Here is a 22,088-nt window from a genome sequence, read left to right on the forward strand (position 1 = left end):
TTGCTATGGTTACCGTAGAAATATTTTTCCAGCTTTTTAGTCTCATGGCTAATTCTAAATCTGATCCTTTGAAGTCAAACTACATGGGTTTCATTCTTACTAAAACAGGACTTCAGCAGTTGCCAGGTTCATCAGACATCTTGTAGAAAGTTTGCCACTTGGCCACCACAATTTCATACTTTCTCAAATAATCTGAGGTTTCTACAGTTAGGCCCAAATGATGTGACACTGTTCAGAGGCTATGCAGTATTTTGGATAGATAAGGTTTTCGTTCCATGTACTTATGCTAAAAATAGATAGCTTTAGAAGGTATATATAAATAGATTTTTTTTTGTAGGTTTTAGTGATTAAGTGATTGTTCTTGAGTTAATCAACAATTTTACCTTTGGTAATTTGGGGACATCTTATATACATTAGTTATAGTACTTGTTTTCATAGAGTGATGGCCACAAAGATTCCTGAAGTAGAAAGAACTTGATTAACTTGTCTTTTTACTGAATTCACCTAGATTAAATTTCGGTTGTCTCTTATGTCCTTGGAAACATCTTTGTTCTTGGTATATACATCACATTCTTATCAGTGGATCTATTTCTTCTACATCCTCTCCATTTTCTTGCTGTCGAACCTGTTATCCATGACCTCTGCTATTTTTTTCAACTCTGAGTGTAAAATTGAGGAAATAATAAGAAACTAGACAGCAAAATACTTTTTATCAAATTAAGTCACATATATTCTTTGTGTGTCTGAAAAAGGAGAGTCTTTAATCCTTAACTATGTAATAAGTACATAGGTTTTGCTGTGTCTATTTTCACTGGTCCTTTTTACTTCTATCTTTCTTTGAGATTCTGGGCTATAGAAGATTATGGCTGCTCAAAAGCTGGCTGCCAGTCAGAACATTATTATGCTAGTAAGTTTCAAAGTTAGATCCCTCCAATCCGTTTGAGTCTTTTCCAGATAATGTTTTCCAATGTAGATAATTTTCTGAACATTTGAGTTGAAGTACAATATTTCAGGATAAATCCTATATCCAACATTCAGTGTACATTGGGGTTGATTCATTAAATGATTCCACTATTCTTGTCATGAAGATTTTTCATATTTTCATTTTTTTTGCATGTATAATGTGATCATTACCTTGTACCAGGAACATATTAATCATAATTTCTTTGCCATTTTACAAGAATTTTAATGTCTGCTTTTTATTCATCTGTGGGGACATTTGGCATATAAAATAACTTTGTTGCTTAGTTTTTCCTTTATAGTTTAGAGTGCTTATTCATTTAAGATCTAGTGTGACTATAATATATTCAACACTTTGCTTTTGTCCTCAATATTTATTCCATTCCTGTGGTTCACATTTTCCTTTTCTTATGTATCATGTGTTGAAAATGAAAATATCTTGTCTGGGGTGGAGCTTAGCCACTGGACTAAACAAACATGCTCTCCTTCTGCTCTTAGTTGATTTTAGTGGTTAAATTACTAAAAAATCCTGTTAAAAAAAAAGTTTTACATCTACCTTTTTTTATTGTGTACTTTCATAGTTAATAAAATTCCCTTCCTTTCAACTCTCCCACCAAAATGCAACTTGTTCACTCATATTTCTTTTATATTTAAGACCCTGATGTTAGTAGTCAACAGATTAATGAAAATAGCATAGACATTCAAGAATCAAAGTTTTTGAATTTAGTGAAAGAAATTAAACCACTTGAACAGAGTTTCCAAAACTCAGAGGGTATCTATGATGGGCTATCCAAGGCATGTTCTTCTTATGTCCGTGGCACAAGTGCAAGAGGAAAAACCGAAATACAGGAACACTGGAAGTTTCTGATTGTGTCACCTCTGACATCTTGTGCACCAAAGCAAGTCATATGGCCAAGCCCAAGTTCAAAAGGCAGAGAAGTACATTCCACCCACCGTGAGGCCAAGCATGTTGCACGGTCAAATTCAACATCAATGGAGTAGAAAACTAATCCTCCATGGACGTGGGGGAAAAGAATGGGTTAATAGTTGCCAAATAGTAATTTAACCTATTACACACCAACCAATCTAGGTAAGCTACTCTCTCTCCTACTAATCCTACTTTATCATATCATGACCCCATTATATTTTCTTCCTACCCCATATCATTATCTGAAACTATTTTAATAGTTTATATTGCATTATTTATTCATTCATTAAATATCATCATGTGTATGAGGCAGTACTCTAAGTGGCATCTAAGATGCATCTAAGCGACACATCAATATAAAAACAAAAATCCATGTTAATTGCCTGTCTCCCTCACTAAAGTATAAGCTCCAAGAGAGAAAGGACCTCATCTGTTTCGTTCACCACTGTATTCTCAATATCTCAGAATAAACCTGGCACATAGCAGATGTTCAAGAAAATTTTGTTTCATGAATGAAGAAATGCCATTAAACATTTATGTAATCTAACACCACTTGCTCAGACCCTCTCCTTATTAGGCAGCTTTCTGATTGTGATTTGTTTACAGTATAGGGAAGTGTTTATAGACAGCCTTGTGAACGTGAGTTAATACAAGTCTTCTTTTGAGAGAAAGATCTGTGCTTAGTATTTTGGCAAATCTGAAGTCTGTACCTAGACAGCTGAAAACCAGTCCTTCAATGCAGTAAACTCATGGTAAAACCACCCTGAGAAACTTAAGAGATAGACACCATTGGCTAAGTACACTTGTAATTCACTTCTTTTTTTTTTCTTAAGATTTTTATTTATTTGACAGAGACACAGCGAGAGAGAGAACACAAGCAGGGGGAGTGGGAGAGGGAGAAGCAGGCTTCCCGCTGAGCAGGGAGCCCAATGGGGGGCTTAATCACAGGACCCTGGGATCATGACCTGAGCTGAAGGCAGATGCTTAACGACTGAGCCACCCAGGTGCCCCTTGTAATTCACTTCTAAGCAGATAATGCAAAAGGATTTTTTTTACACAGAATATATGACACCCAGTGTCTTATGAGGGTTCTGCTCCTTTTAGATACTTATCTTCTTTGCATCAAAGTTTCTAACAAAAATTATTTTAGTGATAAGGTATTAGTTCTTTTTTTTAGGCTCATACATGGCAAGCACAAAGAGTATGTGAAGAGCTAAATGAATTAATGGCTTCATTACCAGGTTTTGAATCATGAAAAGCTGTGCTACTCTTTTGCTTTAGGCTTTTAAAGCTCTATTTCACGAACTTTTCTCAGAATATGTATATACTGTACAAAACTAAGCAAAAACTTAACAAAGGACTGCCAGTAGATCGGTTCTATTAGAGATTTGAACTGCATTATCAACAGTCAAGACAGGAATGTTCCCAACTCCCATCCCTGAAGCTGTAATTGTTTTATTTTTACACTCAACCTATTAGTGTCAAATAGTATACAATCTGGCCAATCTCACGTTTAAAATAAAATCAGTCAGTGCTTGCTTCGGCAGCACATATACTAAAATTGGGCTGACACGGAGAAGATTAGCATGGCCTCTGCGCAAAGATGACACATAAAATAAAATCAGTCATAGCAATTCTCATATATACTTTAGGTTCTTAAGACTTTTTCATGCATTAGGCTGTGAAAAATATTAGATGCCTTGATAAAGTCCTTTAAGAGCTACTACCATTTGCTAAGGAAGATACTACTATTTAACTATAATAATTCTTAATAAAATACAAGTGATGATGAACTATTTTATAGAATTGGTGATGTACCACTGTAGAAAAATAAGAAGATATTGTACAGTCTTACACCAAGAAAGAATTTCCCAATATCTTCATTGCAACAGTATTATTAAGTTCTGTTGTAAAGATTTTACTTATTCTATTCACTCATTAACAAGTGCTTATTCAACATTTACATACTAAGTATATACTATAAATAAGATAGACATGATCCCTACACTGCCAAGGATTAGAGCCTAAGAAGGAGAAGGGAAAAGCCAGAACTGGCCACACGTCAGAGTGCTGAGAGAGAAGTGGGACAGTGTGCTAGAGAGGCACATGGGATGGGACCTAATCACGTCCTCATGGATCAGAGAACCCTGCCCAGCGGAATGATATCGAAGCTAAAACGTTTAACAATTACTTTTCTCTCCCTCTATCCAATGTGTAGGGAAATCGATCTTTAAAAAATATCCAGATTCTGACCACCTTGATTGCTATCACCAGTGACTAAGCCACTGTCAGCTTTTGCATGGCCTTCTTCACAAGCCCCCTAATGAGTATCTTTACCTCTACTCTTGCACTGCAAAGTCATTTTTCACACTTCAGTCAGATTTTCTCACTTCTCTGCATAAAACCTTGAAATGGTCCCATGTCACACAGAGGAAAGCCTGAGTCATTGCAGTGGCCTCTAGGGTTCTCCATGATCCGGCCTCCTGTTTCTTCTCGCATCTCCCCAAAACACCAAACCTAACCGTAAAAGACTGCGACTTTTTCACAGAATTTTAGTGTCACATAATACTCAATTCAGTGTCTTCAGAATTTCATGGAACTTAACCTATGGGTGAAACTGAAAACAAGTCTCATGATTTAGTAAGTAGAGCTAACTATGCTGTGTTTCAGATTTCATCTACATGATTTTGAGGTATCTTTTTCGGCTCTTACAGCCATCAAAACTAAGTGTTAAATGACATCTAGAGCCAAATCACTGTATCTCAAAGTACTAAACCAAGATTTTCAAATGTAATGAAGGATTATTCAATTACATTAGCTTTAAATAGTACATATTTCATACATGTATAACATATTAATGGAAAAATACACCTTCATAAATTAATAAATAAATAACCATTAACCACAATTAATACATAACCATTTCTTTGGGCTGTAGAGCTTCCATTTTAGACCAGTGGTTTTCTCCACACTTATGTCTAAGAAAAGATAACCGTAAAGATATTTTTTTATTTTTAAGGATTTTATTTATTTGTTTGACAGAGAGAGACACAGTGAGAACAGGAGCACAAGCAGGGGGAGTGGGAGAGGGAGAAGCAGGCTTCCCGCCAAGCAGGGAGCCCGATGCGGGGCTCGATCCCAGGACCCTGGGATCCTGACCTGAGCCGAAGGCAGACGCTTAATGACTGAGCCACCCAGGCACCCCTGGAATCATATTTTTAAAAGTGTGATACCATCTTATAGTTTTCTTAGCTGTAATACAGTAAACTCTGATTTAAACTAAGGAAAAAGAAAATTCTCAACAGTAGTAAAATATGTAAGGCAATGAGTGTGTTAGCTAAATTGTGTTTGAATGGAAAAATGTCAGTTTTATAAAAGGAGAAAAATTGTGCTTGTCCATTTCCATATCTGGTGTGCACCCTCCCATCAGTTGCACAAGCTTCTGATACCCTTTCAAGAAAATCTCTTCCTAAAGTTAGCCTGATCCAGTTTTATTGCTTGTGACCAAAAAACCCTACAGATATAAAGTAGCTAGCTGTATCTTAACATCTGCATGAATCCTGTAATTTAATAAAAGTAGTTAGCATTCATCTTGTCTGGTGAGAAAGAGCTAGTAGAGTTTTATGTAGGTAATAGTGGGAATCACGGAGATACCTCATTCTTCCACTCCCGGTGCGAAGTGAATGAATGGATAGGTAGAGCTTCACACTGAAGAACATTCACTCTGCATTCATGGTTGAAATGAGCACATTCTAAATCTCATAGTTTGTTTTGAACTAGGCTATAAATTGTTAAATTAGATTCTGGTTTAAAAAGTACCTACTGAAGTAATTGATGGCACGTCAGTGTTTATTAAGAATAAGAATATTACCATTAAGACATGATGTTGAAACTGTCACTTCAGAAATCTTTAATGAATGAGCTCCATATGTGTTCAGTACAGTGTAATCCATAATACAAATAAATTCCTTGCCCCCAGCATCCTTAAACTTTACACAACGTAGAATTACTAATAGGTTGAGAAAAGAGGGCATACGACTAAGAAGAAAGAATAATCAAAGACCACCCTGAATCAGTTGCTTCTTTACCACCAGCTGGTAAAGTACTTCCTAGGAAAACGAATATATTATCACTAAATATTTCCGTGTCTTCTATTAGTGGTTTGTTTGTTTGTTTTTAGGAAAGTTTTGAACTAATTATTGAACTATGCATGAAACTGCTTATGTCACTTTAAAAGATTCTAATGCATATATTTCATTCAACATACGTAGATCAAGAAAAAAATGCCCTGTCTGGCAGGTAATGGCTTTAAGTGAAGTTTAGCAGAGCAGCTTCTCTAGAGCTATAAATTAATCTGCCATTTTAGTTTTGGAAACTTGCTACAGACGACAGATTGCTAATGGTGCTATACAACAACCGAAACTATGCATTGTAATTGGTAGAAGCTGCGTCAATAGTACTGAAAGTAGGAACTGTTACCCATTTTAGTATCTGCTAATGGACTTCTTTTCTCCTTCTATTTTTTAACAAAAATCTGGAGTTCAGCTTAATTATTCAAGAACCAGGGAGTCTTTGACTTTCTTAAATATGCATTTAGTTTTTCCAAATTTTCCGGCTCAAAGAATTGTTACTGTTTGCCTTGAGAATCATTTATTCTGAAATGTGGGGAAAGTAACGGAGCCCTGAATTTTGTATACGAAGTGATGGGAAAGAACATATTTTTGTCCCCTGTGCTGAAATGCCATCTTAATGGCTTATTCATGTCACAACCCGGCTGACAGAGGCATGATATTCCGTGGCCTTGAAAGGGTTACTCTGGGAAGTGAACACTAAAGTAACTCAGAGATCGCCATTCTATCTTCCCACAGTGAAAAATGAAGTGGATCAAAGCATCTGTAAAGCAAAAACCAAAGTGATTATTCATTTCTTTCCTCGTTTAAGAAACACGCACTTTCACTCTGCTCCACTCCTCTCCTCTCACCCTCATGCCAGTAATTGCACATTCAGATTTACCACACAGAGTCTGACCCATAGCTATACCCAAAGAGCAACCACATCCAAGACACAGAAGGAAAGCCAAAAATAATGAAAGCCTCTGTATCTGAAAAGATTCTTATTTAAGATCTCAGGTAAGCCTATAGAATTGTGGACTCAGGCAATCAGACATCAATCAGACATTCAGTTTCTTTTCACTTGCCTTGTATTTCTTGAAGCCCTACCAAGAAGTGCTCCAACAGAGAGCAAACAGAGATGACTGCTTAAACAGCACCTTTGCTCCACAGAATTTTCTTTTGGGTAAACAGTCTTTAGTTCCTATGTAGACTTCACTGTGTGTGGATATGTATTAGGGCTAAAACCAAAAGGCAAATTAATGATAAAACAGACTTCTAAAAGCAGAGAGAAGTCACTAAATCTTATTTGCACTTACTTTAATTAAATATTAATTAGATTAGATAATTTATGCAGATGTAAGATGTAGCTACTTTCTGTGTCTACAGTGTTTGGGTTACAAGCAAAAGAACTGGATCGGGCTAACTTTAGGAAAAGGGATTTTGTTGAAAGGTTACCAGAGGCTTGCAGAATTGATGGGAGGCTGTACACCAGACATGGACATGTGCAAGGGAAGTAAGTCATCTTTGGAAATTCAGAGGCATCGATGTTAATAATGGTGTTAGAATGAAAAAAATAAACTAGTCAGGGTAGCATTACTAGGAGAGGACAGAACTAACCATTTTCTGTGTTGTTTCTCCACTCAGTATGTACATTTCAGAGAGGGAACATCTGATTGGGTTGGTTTGGGTTACATGCCTACCCTTTGGTTAGAGGAAGGCAAGACACCTAATTACAGTCCACCATACCAAATCCATCGGGTAAGAATTAATTCCCCAACTGGAGTTCAAGTTGCCATTAAGAAGGTGAAATAGGTGCTGGAAGCCAAAAGGCAACGAATATTTAATACAACTACCATTTATTCAGTGTGCATGGTTTATCAGTCACCATGTTTCATATGCACTATCTTATTTAATCCTTAAAGGAAGCTTCACAGTAAGTTACTATTTTACAGGTAAGAAAATTTAAGCTTTGAGGAAGGTTAGGTAACTTGTCCAAGGTCATACCATTAGAAAAATGGCAGAATTAAGACACCAGAGAGAACAATCGGAACAATTAGACTCCATGCTCCCTCTTGACAGATCTGTGTGTTATCACTGATGACAGTATTTCTGAGCCTATCTCTCAGGAGTAAAAAACAAAAACAAAAAAGATTTCTTTAATACTATGTGTAAATATATTAAATCTACCAGTAGTACTATACAATGTACAAGTTCCTTATTTGAATAAAGCTTTGGGAATAAATGTGGTGTAAATTCAGAATGTGTAAATTTGAAAATGATTTTTTTTCTCTGATGCAAATTCAGGGTTTAGTTTCTTAATATAATGAAAGGCTTAGTTTCTTAATATAACGAATTTATCAGTGAATGACAGAGGTGAGCCTGCACATCAAGCTTGCTATCTCTTGGTTTCTAGGGAAGAGATTAATGAAGATAAAAAGTTTGGGTAGTGATTGCCATCTGTACCCGAAAAAGTTGCATGAAATGGAAATGAACTACTATACTCATTTTTACTGGTAGCATTCTTTTGGATATTTGGCAAGTCAGTTTCCTTCACTTAGTTTAATTTCCCCATCTGTAGTGAAGAGATACTAATAACCCCCATAATCCCAAGAATGTAACGAAATGATGAATGTAATATACTTGGTGACCTCTAAACCAGGGTTTCTCAGTGTTGGCTCTATTGATCCTTTGGGTCAGATAATTCTTTATTTTTGGAGACTGTACAGTCATTGTTGGATATTCAACATCATGCCTGGCCTCTACCCAGTAGGTACCAGTAGCACTCACCACCTAGTAGTGGTAACCAAACGACTGACTCCAACAGAATCTTAGTGGTCTTATGGATGTGAATCAGGTTTATTTCATCAGTAAGCCCCTAAAATAGCAGGGTTCAACCAAGAGTAAGAGAAATCTAGACCAAAGAGTAGAGGAGGGAGATGAGAATTAGTTGTGGCCTTGAGACAGACTAAAAAAGGGGTTACAGCTCATCTCACCAACTTTCCTTTTGTAGGCTTCCCCACAAAAGAAGTCCAAAAGACCAAACAGAATCCTCAAGGAACTGTTACAAGAACTTATTAAGCAATGGAAATGGATTTTAGGACTAACATACTAATTCCCCCAGTTGCTGAGATTGTTGGTGACTGGCGGGGTTCAGCTGAGTCCCTCTCAGGGAATTGTGACCTTGGCCACAGTCATGTCCTCTGCCTGAGAGACTCCTACATTCAAGGTTTACCAAATGTTACCTTTTCAAAAAGTCCATCCCTGGCCATCTTAGCTAACATCCCTCCATGTTTTTCTCCCTCCACCTGCCATGCTCTACTGCCAATGCCTTTTCTTCCCCTAGCACTTCATCAGTTGCTGAAATTGTTTTATTTACTGTTTTAGATGGTTGTTGTCTGTTTCTCTCCAAGAAGAGTGGCATGCTTGAAAAGAGAAGGAAAAAAGCCCTATGTTCCAGTGCAGCCCCCCAGTGGCTGATATTTTATAGTCCTTCAATAAGTATCTGCTGAATAAATGAGAGTGGAGGTCACAGTGAGGACTGAGCCTGGGGTGATTCCGCTTACTGAAATAGTTGTTCTGTTCAGTAGAGTCTGAGGAAAAGCTGTACTTATTTTGTTTCTTTGTTTTATGAAGGACCCCCTGCACCATGTCTGCATCTCATATGTCAACTTTATGTTGAAAAAAAAATGTGTTGGTGTAGTCCCTTGCTGTCATGCTGCTGTCAGGCTTCTGTCTCCACCATAACCATGAATGTTACTTGTCCCTGGCAGATGAACATGATTTTCAGCCATGAGAAAATAATAAAAGGTTCTTAATTCTAGGGTACTCTAGGATTTTTCATAATGTTTTCGATGAAATAAATTAACTTCTGTTCTTTCATCTTACAGAGTGGCTCTGAATGTCATTAAAAGCACACATGTTTGTGACTAGAGGGATTTCAGTACTTAACATCTTGTGTTAATCTTATTTTTTAAATCCCACTGCCAACCACTTCTGCCTGGTTGGACCACCCATATCTGGGTTTCTGTGATGCATTCTTTTATGAATAGGTTCTTTTTTCCAGTGGATTTCCCTACCTTATCTACAAATACCTGTTTTCTACTTGCAAGGGGAAAGATACCACACTGACTTCCACATTTCTCCCCAATCACTTTGAATTTTTGGTCAAATTTTTCTTTTCCTAATATGGGAAAATTCCTTATACATGAGTAGAAAGAATATTCTCTCTAGTTCTAGAATCTAATTTAAAAGTGGAAGAGGTGCATTCCAGGTTAGAAGTACAGGGAATATGGAAGTGTCCTCTTGGAGAACTCAGAATTAATGCCACTTCTCTTCCTATTTCCTGCATTTCCTTTTCCAATGTCATTGACTCTATCAAGTAAGAAGTTATTTACTGAGGCCAGCTATCTGTCTAGCACTATAAAAGGTATTGATGGATAAAGCAGGGGTTGGCCAAACATGACTAATGGACCTAATCCAGCTTGCTGCCTGTTTTTTTTTTTTTAAGATTTTATTTATTTATTTGTCAGAGACACAGCAAGAAAGGGAACACAAGCAGTGGGAGTGGGAGAGGGAGAAGCAGGCTTCCCGCTGAGCAGGGAGCCCGATGCAGGGCTCAATCCCTGGGATCATGACCCAAGCCAAAGGCAGATGCTTAATGACTGAGCCACCCAGGCGCCCCTGTTTGTTTTTTTTTAAATAAAGTTTTATTGGAACACAGCTACATACATTTGTTTACATATTATCTATGGCTGCTTGTGTGCTACAAGAGCAGAGTTGAGTGATTGTGACAGAGACCATATGGCCTGAAAAGCCTAGATTTTTTACTATCTGGCTCTCTACAAAAAAGTTTGCCACCCCATCGAGTTTATGAATTAATTGGGTTTATTGTGAAAACACGGAGTAATTGGTAAATCAATAAATACCAAATTGTATGTTACCGAAGAGAATAGATATCACAGATTAATTATCGGCTGGGAAATAAATCTCATTTACAAAGGAGCTGATGATTTTAAAATGTTGAAATGTGAGAGATTCCTGGGTACTGCCTTTCCTCGATCATTCTGTGTTTTTCTTTGTCAAGTCTCAGATATGCTATGAAATTAAAAGAAATTTAAAACTTTATTAGCAAAGCTCTATGTCCTTCATAATTCCCTCAAATAGATGCGCTGAAGAAATAGCACAGGACTCAAGATCGCAACATGCCTGGTGTATCATAGATCCTCAGCTATGTTTAAATAAATGACAGAACGTGCAAACTATAAAGGAAGAGAAATTCTTTTCAAATAATAGCTAACGTTATTAAGCATTCAAAATGTGCCACCTTCGGATGGTGTTTCTTGGCAGGGAAGAGACTGGTTCTTTTAAGATTAAATGGTAGCCGGAATGTTAACTCCTCCATTTAGTGTCTGACACATAGCACACTGTAAGAGCTTAATAAGTTTTTACTGCCACTATTTAGAGGAAATTGTACATTTTCTTTCAGACATAGTACTAATTATACTGAGGTGCATGAAAATAAGTAAAGCATGTAAATTCACCCTTGATTGCATCACTCTCAAATATTAAGAAAACAGTTGTATTTAGGAAATACGTAACAATGATTCACAGGAATGTAAAACGAGCTCATTCATCAGTGTAGAAACATCCTTTTTTTAAATTTTGTTGTGCTGATTATTAATAACTTACTGATATCTTTTAAATAGCAGGAGAAATTAGCTATGTATATGGGGTTGTATCTACTCAGCAGCTTCCTTTTATAAAAACTTTTTATTTTTAGTTTAACATAAACCCTTAGCACACCACTCAGTGGCTTTTCACAAAGGAAGCACCCCTGTGTAGCCAGCACTGAAGTCAAGCAGAATATTGCCGACATCCCAGAGCACCTCCCACGGCTCCGTTCCGTCACTACTGCTCTCCCCGAGGGAACCGCTCTCCCGTCACAGGAACAAGCATTGTAAAGACTAATTGAGGAGATGCTAGCATGTTCTTTTAATAAGTCCACAGATTCTGTTAGGCCTTGGAGACCAATCTGTCATTTTAAGTAAAGCGTAGTCTTTTGACTCTGAAATATTTTATGCTAAATATGTCAGAGTTCTTTTCACATATCAATAATGTGCTTTGACATGTTTAATATGAAAGCCTTCAGGGGGGCAATTATTTTCCTCCTCTGAAAATAGAGAGTGAGGCAGGGTTTAACTGCATGAAGAAGTTCGTGATTCACAACAACAGCACCCACGGTCGGGTGAGGTCTCACTAGGGTGCCCGTTGGTGAGTCATTCATGCAAACGTAGCTAGACCTGGAGATGTAGAAGGTGAACTTGAATGACTCTCTGCTCTGCCATCACCCGGTGCTTTGAGGTAATTTTATTTTTTGCATTTTTCACTAATGTCCGTGAAGGAATTCATATCTCCCCTTCCTTCTCTGCTGCAAAGGCCATGCTAATTTACCCCAACAATTACTTCTATAATCTGAATAATATATGAATGAATATCCAAGAAAATGCTCTGAAAGCTCTCAAGTTTTCTGTGTCATAGTTATTTCCCCATCCTAATTTTTCTTTGTTTTACTTTATGTTATATGTTTTTAAATTACTTAAAACAAACAAACAAACAAACAAAAGGTTATTATAATCCTTGTTCCCAAATATTTAGTTTGGCATCTGATGCAAGGCCTCAGTTCCAGGCTCTAGTGCCAGAAGCTGAAGCTGAAAACAAGAATGTCGTGGGCAGGCTTGAGATCTGAATTCAGGAGGAGTGTTTATATTTTCCCAAGGGCCTCATTAGCAAGAACCCGAGCCCTGAATGTTACTACCAACACCTTTTAACTGACTGACTTCTCTGTTTTGTATAGTAGAGCGTCATCTTATACACGCACATCCTTACTTTCTTGTCCCTGTCAACTGCCTTGTAAGCTCCAAAAGAAACTTTAACAGTGAATCCTCATCAAAATCGAAGCTGTGATTTTGTCATAGCTCACGGCACATAATCACACAATAGAGTTTAACTTTTGAATATTTTCAAAATTAGAACTAACTGAAATGTCCATCAGTAGAGGACTGGTTAAATGGATTATGTTACAGTGGAATGCTGTGCATCCATTAAAAGAATATTTATCTACATTTGTCAATATGGCTGCAAAATGCCCTGAATAATATCATCTTGTATATTCAAATGTGTTTTGCTGTATATCTCTCTGTATAGATGTTGTCTTAGAAAATATATTTAAACAAGTAAAAGACAAAGGTGATTTATTGTCGTCTCTAAGAGGTAGAAGGGGATTTTGCTTCCTGATTTATATTCCTTTGTTTAAATATATAATATATTGATTGTGTCATAGCTTTAAGAAGAGAAAACCAGTTTAAATAGACGGTTTTGTTGTTTTGTGTCTGTTTTTTATACGTCCAGTATTTCAACTCTTTTTTTTTTCCTTTGTAAAATATGTTCAGAATCCTCTCCCGAGCTTTGGCTGCAGGGGCATACAGGTTTGACTTGGGTGTTCTAGACAGGAATAGGCTAAAGTTTTGCTTTATCATTTGAGCCATGCCATACTTAGAAGGAAATGCTGACCAATGAAGTCAATGCCAAGGCTGACAGTGGTATCGAGGTCAGAGAGAGTTCTGTAGTTCAGTTTCCTACTCATTCATCTGGGTCTGTTTTGTGGCTTTAATGGGATTAGAGAAACATTTACATTGAGGCTTTAGGAGAATTTTCACACTGCTCAACTCTCACAGAACAATATAAACCCACAGGATTAAGGATGGAATTGATCTAAAGTCAGTAGGGTAAAATGAGTGCATGCACCTGGTTCTCTCGTTTTCTACTTGCTGAGGAAGCCACTCTGAGACAGGACAAAAATGTATGTTGTAGGCAAGGGCATGTTTTTCAGGGAGACATGATGTGATGTAATTTAAAGAAATTCTGCCTTTTTAAGATGAAAAGCAAGTCCAATTGCAAGTGGTTTGTTGAAAAAAAAGACTAATGTAGAAAATAATCTCTCTTAAATATCTTATCTCTATTAGTATTTGTTTCATCTTCCATATATTCTTCATTCTTCAACCTTGCTTTCTCCTGCCTTTTGAGTCCCATAATGATTGGAGTTATTCTTTCTGACTGCAATTCAGAGACGCATATTGCCTCTTGTAACTTAGGTGAATATTGACTTACTTCAACACTTACCTGAACTGGAGTTAAGATTAACACCCTCAGGAAATTGAGAATGCTAAGAAATAGTATCTAATTAGGACCTATGGCAGTTGTATTTTTCAAAAATGATCATAGCGGTGCTCCCAGTCCAACATTCTCTTGCTGCACCCCATCAATAAGCAGAGTCTATTTTTCCTCCCCTTGAACCTGGGACAACTCTGCCTGCCTCAACAAATCCAATCTAATGGATGTGACACCAAGTGATTCTGAGGCTAGATCAAACAAGGCAATAAGGCTTCCACCTATCCATTTTTCTCTCTTGACATAATCACTTGTGAATCTAGCCATCATGCTGTGACAAAATTCAAACTACCCTCTTTGGGGGGACCACATCGAAGACCCACATGCACAGGAGCTGAAACTTCCAACCTCCAGCCAACATCAGTCACCGGATTTGAGTGAGTGAGCGAGCCCTCAGCTGATTCTAGCTTCTGACCTTCCAGCCGAGATCCCAAATATCATGGAGCAAAGGCAAGCTGTTACAGTTGCACCATATTCCAATCCCTAACCCACAGTTCCTGAGCGTAATAAATCGTTGTCTCACACCACTGAGTTGTAAGGTAATTTATTTTGCCGCCATAGTAACTAGTACAGGGCCACTTCTCAACTAGAGACAGATAAGGAAGTATCTGTAGACAAGGGCAAAATTCTTTTTGGGAGATAATTTTATATCTCCATGGTGTGGCTTGGATTCAAAGAGTAATTTTTAAAAGGCAGATGTAGCTAATATTGAAACACACTGAGAAGAGTGACCAGAGGACTGGTTATTAAAAACTACCTGAGCAGGCGCCTGGGTGGCTCAGTCGTTAAGCGACTGCCTTCCGCTCAGGTCATGATCCCAGGGTCCTGGGATTGAGCCCCACATCAGGCTCCCTGCTCAGCGGGAAGCCTGCTTCTCCCTCTCTCCCTCCCCCTGCTTGTGTTCCCTCTCTCTCTGTGTCTCTCTCTGTCAAATAAATAAAATCTTAAAAAACAAACAAACAAAAAAAAAACTACCTGAGCTCCTGCAGAGCTTCTACATTCAGAAACCACCAAAAAGAGTCTTCGTTAGATCCAATTAAGCACTCCTTGTGATTCCAGGCTATTTCAGGACTTCAACATTATCTAGACTGATAAAGCAATCCAGAATACTGCCTTTCAGAGTGATTTCAATATGTCAGTAACTATGTTAGTTATGTCAATATGTCAGTTCTTCTGGTTTCAGAAGCACAAAATGAGCAGTGCCAGAAAGCAACTCGGCCAGAGCTCTCCCTGCATTAAATCTGACAAAGTCTAGAACATGAATGATTCTCAATAACAACAATTTTCAGTGATAGGAATTAAGAAGCTGGACAGATTTTTTTTTCATGTTACAGATTTCAGAATGTGTATAATTTTCAAATAATTTTATAAAATACTGTTACTAGTTCTTTTACTCCCCCAGTCATCTTGATTATATCTATGTACCATAAAGATAAAGCCACTCTGTTATCCATTATTTACTGATGCAAACATCTGTTTCCCAGGATACTGTATTTTATTGATCGATGATGTACATTTAAAGAGTACCAAAACTAGTGTACTGAGTATTTTATAAAATAACTTGCAGTTTCTTTTACTCATTTTAAATCCCTTGCACATGGGGCACCTGGGTGGCTTAGTCAGTGAAGCATCTGATTATTGATTTCGGCTCAGTTCATGATCTCAGGGTCGTGAGATCAAGCCCTGCATCAGGTTCCATGCTAGGCAGGGAGTCTGCTTTAGATTCTCTCTCCCCCTCTCCCACTGCCCCTCCCCCCAACCTGCCCTACTCACGTGCTTGCACTCTCTGTCTCTCTAAAATAAATAAATCCCTTGTACATATTATTTTTGTGAAGGCAAAAATACCATGTGACTGTTGAAATTTTTGAAAATATAGTATTTTCCTAAAATACAATTGCTAAAATAAATTTAGTAATTATGTCTTCTTGTTTTGTTCTTTATTCAGCAAACATTTAGTGAGTCCTTATCATGTGCCAGGTACTGCTCTAGACCCTGGAGAGACAGAAGTATATACATCCTGTTTTCCTAGGGTTTTCTTAGGGAGCCTACATTTTAGTCAGGCATGAGACTGACAATAAACAAATGTGTGATATTTGAGGTTGTTAAATGCCTTGGGGATCAGGGTGATGAGTTAGTGATGCAGGTGAAGAGCAGGTGTGCTCTGTTTTGGATAAAGTGCATGGTAGCAGGCCTCAGTGATGAACTAAGGTTGGCATTTAGGAAGAGACTTGAATGTGCAGAGTGATGAAGTCACACAGTTATCTAGAAGGATATTCCAGATGGAGGGAACGGCAAGTGCAAAGGGCTGATGTAGAAGGGAGCTAGGTTATATTTGAGAAAGGTCAAGGAAGACAGGGTGGCTGGAACCAAGTTAGCAAAGGGAGGCCTGTAGGGAGATAGTCAGAAAGGTGTGCCAAAAGGAAAAGTGAAAAAAGTGATTCAGTCCGAGTTGTGAATATCTCTATCAAATGCTGCTGATGTATCCAGTAAAATGTGGACTTAAAATGAGCAGTCCTTAACTAATGTGATATCTAATGAGCTCACATTGAAGGGACTTCAAAATTATAATGTAATCTCTAGGAAGTATCAGATTTGTGATTCTAGCATTTTTTTTTATTTTAAATATATATATTTCAGAGAAGTAAAATAGAGTGATCAGTAAAGTTTTAAGCATAAGCTATATTGCTAGGATAAAAATAAGGGAAGAAATAAGAAGAAATAGTGTAAAAATTCCAGATTGTAAAAGAGTACTTTTTTTTTTTTAATAAATGATATGGGGTATTTACAGGATGCATCTAAAAGCATAAGTAATTGTTCTATTTATGATGTCAACAGATAAAATACAGTGGAAATTCCATCCTTTGTAACCATGTAACTTACAATAAAAACTTTAGATAGCAACTTAAAAATGTGTACAGGACCAAAATATTTAGGGACCGCTGAATCATACCAATTTGAAAACAGTGTCATAGATTTGTAAGGTATTGATATGTAGTTGGTTTTCTCTATTCCACGTGACATGGTGTATCTCTAACCTTTATCAGCCATTAAGAAAAATGGGTATCCTTGGCCATATGTGTGTCCAGGAAAGTAAGACTGGGATGGGGCTGTTTAAGTTCTGTTCGAAGAACCCCTTGAAGCACATGGTCATTCTTTCAGCAAACTATTAAATATTGACCAAAAAGAAGATACTGCTATTAATACTGCCTTGCTGTATGTGATATTTGGACACCATTAATTAGTTTTGATGGTCCCAATGCTATATTTGATCTGGGAAATTATATTAGTTCATTTCTTTAATATTCATTATGCTTTATTTATAAGCAAAACACATGTCTACGTGAAGCTTTAATCAAGTTACCTGCTTTTAATTATGGCATAATTCTACTTTAGAATATTTTCGTTGCATCCCTTTTCCTTTTTTTTTTTTTTTGAGATTTGTAGAACTGTAACTTCCTTATTCATACTCAAAATCAGGCACCCGTAATCTCTGTAATTAGGAGCAAGTTTCCAAAACAAATAGTCTTTATTTTTACATTAAATTTTTTCACTTCACTTTCTATTAATAGTTTGCTTGCCTGTGGGGTTATGCGCTATCTTCGAATATTTTCTTCAAGACTAATTATTCTGGTTTTGTCTGTTTGTCAAGTAATTCATGATTAATTTTTCAGTAAGTTATACTTAAAATGTTATTGGTAACTATAATTCTGATATTTTGATGATCTGATAAACATATTTCTCAATTCTACTTTTCTCTTTTTTGCATTTACTGAAGATTATTGAGATGTATGTAATTAAAAATTATGTGGTTCCCTTAGAAGAACTTTAGAAAACAGAAAATAAAGCCACTAAAAGGATCCTTGATATTTATTTACTGTGCTCCCCCTCCCACTTGCCTTTTTTTGGATAAAATAGCAGAGTAATAAGAACCAGATTTTTCAATGTTGCTTTGTTGTGATTTCTTTTTCAAACTTTATTTGAAAGGTGTTTCCTTAGCCTTTCCAACAGCTTCACTGTTTGATTTGAACAGATGTACTTTGTGGTCTTTATCACACACAGATATTTTGTAACAATTTCTTTATCAAATGTTTTCATTCATGTCCCTATATTTTTATATATTCTAGGACCTGAATAGTCTTTCACAGTATTATTCATTCTTCCAACACAACTTACTAAGGTTGATTTAAAAAGATAGCCTCCCAACAAATATTATTTTCATTAAATCTTCACCTTGTCTCATAAAGTATTGTACATTAATTGACAGTATGAGTTTATACTCTGGAACCAGGAACTTACATGTTCTAAATATGGTTTTACTACCAATTCTCAGATATAGAACTTTTTGATGTTTTAATTCCTCATCTGTAAAATAGAAGTGATGATCATAATTTAGTCAGTTCTTACTTTCCATTCTACTTTTGAGACTTCCTCTGAAAATATAGTTGATCCTTGAAGACTGCAGAGGTTAGAGGTGCTGATATCCCACACTTGAAAATCCACAAATACTTTTTGACTCCCCAAAAACTTAACCACCGATAGCTTACTGTTGGCCTCATCAATAACATAAACAGTTGATTAACACATATTTGTATGTTATGTATATTATGTACTGCATTCTTATAATAGAGTAAGCTAGAGAAAGGACAATAATATTAAGAAAATCATAAGGGGGCACCTGGCTGGCTCAGTTGAAAGAGCATTCAACTCATGATCTTGAGGTCATGAGTTTGAGCTCCACACTGGGTGTAGAGATTACTTAAACATAGATAGATAAATAAATAAATAAACTTTACCAAAAAAAAGGAAAATCATGGGGAAGAGAAAACACATTTGCAATACTGTTGTAAAAAATCCACATATAAGTAGACCCACATAATCCAAACCCATGTTGTTCAAGGGCCAACTGTATTAAATTAACCAGTTGAAATGAAGGAAGGAATGCCAAGTCCTAATATTAATAATACTCTGCACAACTTTTTGTGAAGAGTTTTATACTAATGACCATTGCAGGTCATTAGCTTTTTGCATACAAGGAAGCTTTGTGGAATGATCACCAAATAGTGAGATAGAGTCCCCCAAGAGAAGAAAATGCCAGTCAGATTTCTTTGCTTTCTGGAACTTCACCCCACTTTTTTATGATTGCTCCAAATGGTTCCTCAAATAGAGCAGTTGTAATTTTGTTTCCTATCTGTAGGATACATGTAGAAACTGTCTATGACACTCCCCAAAGGTCTCAGTCCTTCTCCTGCTGCCCCTAATAAACAAGACTCATACATGTCTTTTCTTAACTATGGTTCAAGAATCCTTTAAAAATTAATACTAGATTGGTAATTTTTACACCAATCCATGAGCTAATGGACTTTTGCAATCCCAGATTTAATGCTACATCAGAGGAAGACTGCTACTGCAGAGATATCTAAGATCTGCGTTAGCATGTGGTCTTCCTCTCTAAATATCATCCCTAACTTTTCCCAGTTTCTCAGTCAACAATCGAGGCGAGGCTAGAAACAATTCATTTTTATGTAAAGCTCTCCTATCATGAAGAAGACTGCTTTTTTTAAATAAAGTGTGTATGTCTGTATATATTCACTATAAATTTAAAAATATACTTAAGTGTTTTCTTTGAAGAAATGAAGAGCTGTAAAGTGAGACCACCATATAGCTTTAAAAAAAAAGACAATTTTTTAGAATATTTTTAGGTTTACAACAAAATTGAGAGGAAAATACAGAGGTTTCCCATATACCTCTGACCCAGCACATGCATAATCTCCCCATTATTAATATTCCCCCAAAACTGATAAACCTATATTGATACATTATAATTGCCAAAATCCAAGTTTACACAGAGGTTCACTCTTTGTGTTATAGTTATATATTCTGTGGGTTTGGACAAATGTATGATGACATGTATCTCTCATTATAATATACAGAATATTCCCACTGTTTTATAGTTTTGCATTGTACCTTTAGGTCTGTAATTAATTTTGAATTAACTTTTGTGAAGAGGTATATGGTGTATGTCTCAATTCATTTTTTGGCTTGTGGATATTTAGTTGTTCCAGTACCATTTGTTGAAAAGACCATCTTAATTGTATTGTCTTTGATCCTTTGTCAAAGATCGATCCAACTATATTTACGGAGGTCTATTTTTGGACTCTCTATTCTGTTCAATTGATCTGTATTCATCTATTCTTTCACCAGTACTGCACTATCTTGATTACTGTCGCTTTATAATAAATCTTGAAGTCTGGTAGCACCAATCCTCCAACTCTGTTCTTCCCTTTCAGTATTGAGTTGGCCATTCTGAGTCTTTTGTCTCTCCATATAGCCTGTAGAATCAGTTTATTGATATGCATAAAATAACTTGCTGGAATTTTGATTGGGATTGCACTGAATCCATAGTTCAAATTGGAAAGAACTGACATCTTGACAATATTGAGTCTTCCTATCAATGGATTTAAGGTTTCTATCCATTTATTTAGTTCTTTGACTTTGTTCATCATTTTTAGTTTTCTTTATATAGATTGTATACATATACAATATATTGTACTTATATAGAGATCTTGTATATAGGAAAGAAATTAACTTTTGTATATTAACCTTGTATCTGCAACCTTATTAACTGCTTATTAGTTCCAGGATTTTTTGTGTGTGTGAATTCTTTCAGATTTTCTAGAGTTGATTATCTCCCCCTTTATAATAAAACAAAGACCGTTTTAGGTCTTCCTTCCCAATCTGTATACCTTTGTTTTCTTTTCTTGTCTTACTGCACTAACAAGGACTTGTAGTATGATGTTGAAAAGGAATGGTTGAGAGGGGACATCCTTGCCTTGTACTTTGTGTTAGTAGGAAAGCTTTGCATTTGACACCTTAAGTGTGATGTTAGCTCTAGGTTTTTTATAAGATACTCTTTGTCAAGTTGAGAAAGTTTCTCTCTATTCCTAGTTTGCTGAGAGCTTATCATGAGTGGGTATTGGATTTTGTCAAGTAATTTTTCTGCATCTACTGATAAGATCATGTGATTTTTCCTTTTTAGCTTATTGATATGATTACATTAATTGATATTTTGAATGTTGAACCAGCCTTGCATACCTGGGATAAATCCCACTTTGTTATAGGTATAATTCTTTTTATACTTTTTTAGATTTGATTTGCTAATATTTTATTGAGGATTTTTGCATCTATGTTCATGAGAGAAAATGGTCTGTAGTTCTCTTTTCTTGTAACATCTTTGTCTTTTGGTATTAGGGTAATTCATTCCTTCTTCTGCCTCCATCCTCTGAATCCATATAGCTTTTGACTCTTAGGTTTCCACAGAATAGGTAGGACCCCCAAGTGTTCAAAGAATATGATTGGATTTTTAGTTTGGCATACTTACATTTAATAGATTTTTAATGTATATGGTTAAATTCAGTGTCACTGTCTTGGTATTCCTGAAGACTTTGAACTCCTCAGTGTCTTTTATTTAGAAAAACCTAGATATACATCAGCAGAACTCTCATTATTTTTCATCCAAGCATGGTGATAACCTATATAGTAAATGAGGTGGTAAGTCATTTGGATTGGTCATACCCCTGGAATTTCTATATGATAATAGTCTACATTTGATTTACTACCAACAATTTAGATCACTCAATCCTTCCATTCTCTTGCATAATTTCATTTGTTTCCATTAAAACACAAGAAGAAAGAGTTTCAATGCTTTGGCTGCATTTGTTCACATTATAACATAAGAAAAAAGTTTAATGCACTGCCTGTATCGCCGTGTTTAATGGAGTCTTCAGGTGGTACACTTCACAGCAGAGAAAGAGCAGATGTCTTGGGACCATGTTGCTACATTATATGGTATTCCAGGGACATCT

At 36.4% G+C, this 22,088-nt stretch overlaps 1 protein-coding gene and 1 non-coding gene across 3 annotated transcripts in view; both read left to right on the forward strand.

Annotated features, from left to right (window-relative positions):
* Nucleotides 1–22,088, forward strand: part of CCDC91 (coiled-coil domain containing 91) — a 315,250-nt gene that overhangs the window by 276,478 nt on the left and 16,684 nt on the right. The window lies entirely within an intron of this gene.
* On the forward strand, nucleotides 3,420–3,527 carry LOC114216678 (U6 spliceosomal RNA). Its single transcript, XR_003610819.2, has one exon. It is a non-coding gene; the product is annotated as a U6 spliceosomal RNA (small nuclear RNA).

Source organism: Eumetopias jubatus, unplaced genomic scaffold, assembly GCF_037043125.1.
Source record: "Eumetopias jubatus isolate StellerSeaLion01/CBP00866 unplaced genomic scaffold, mEumJub1_p1.0 scaffold_8, whole genome shotgun sequence".
Taxonomy (NCBI): domain Eukaryota; kingdom Metazoa; phylum Chordata; class Mammalia; order Carnivora; family Otariidae; genus Eumetopias; species Eumetopias jubatus.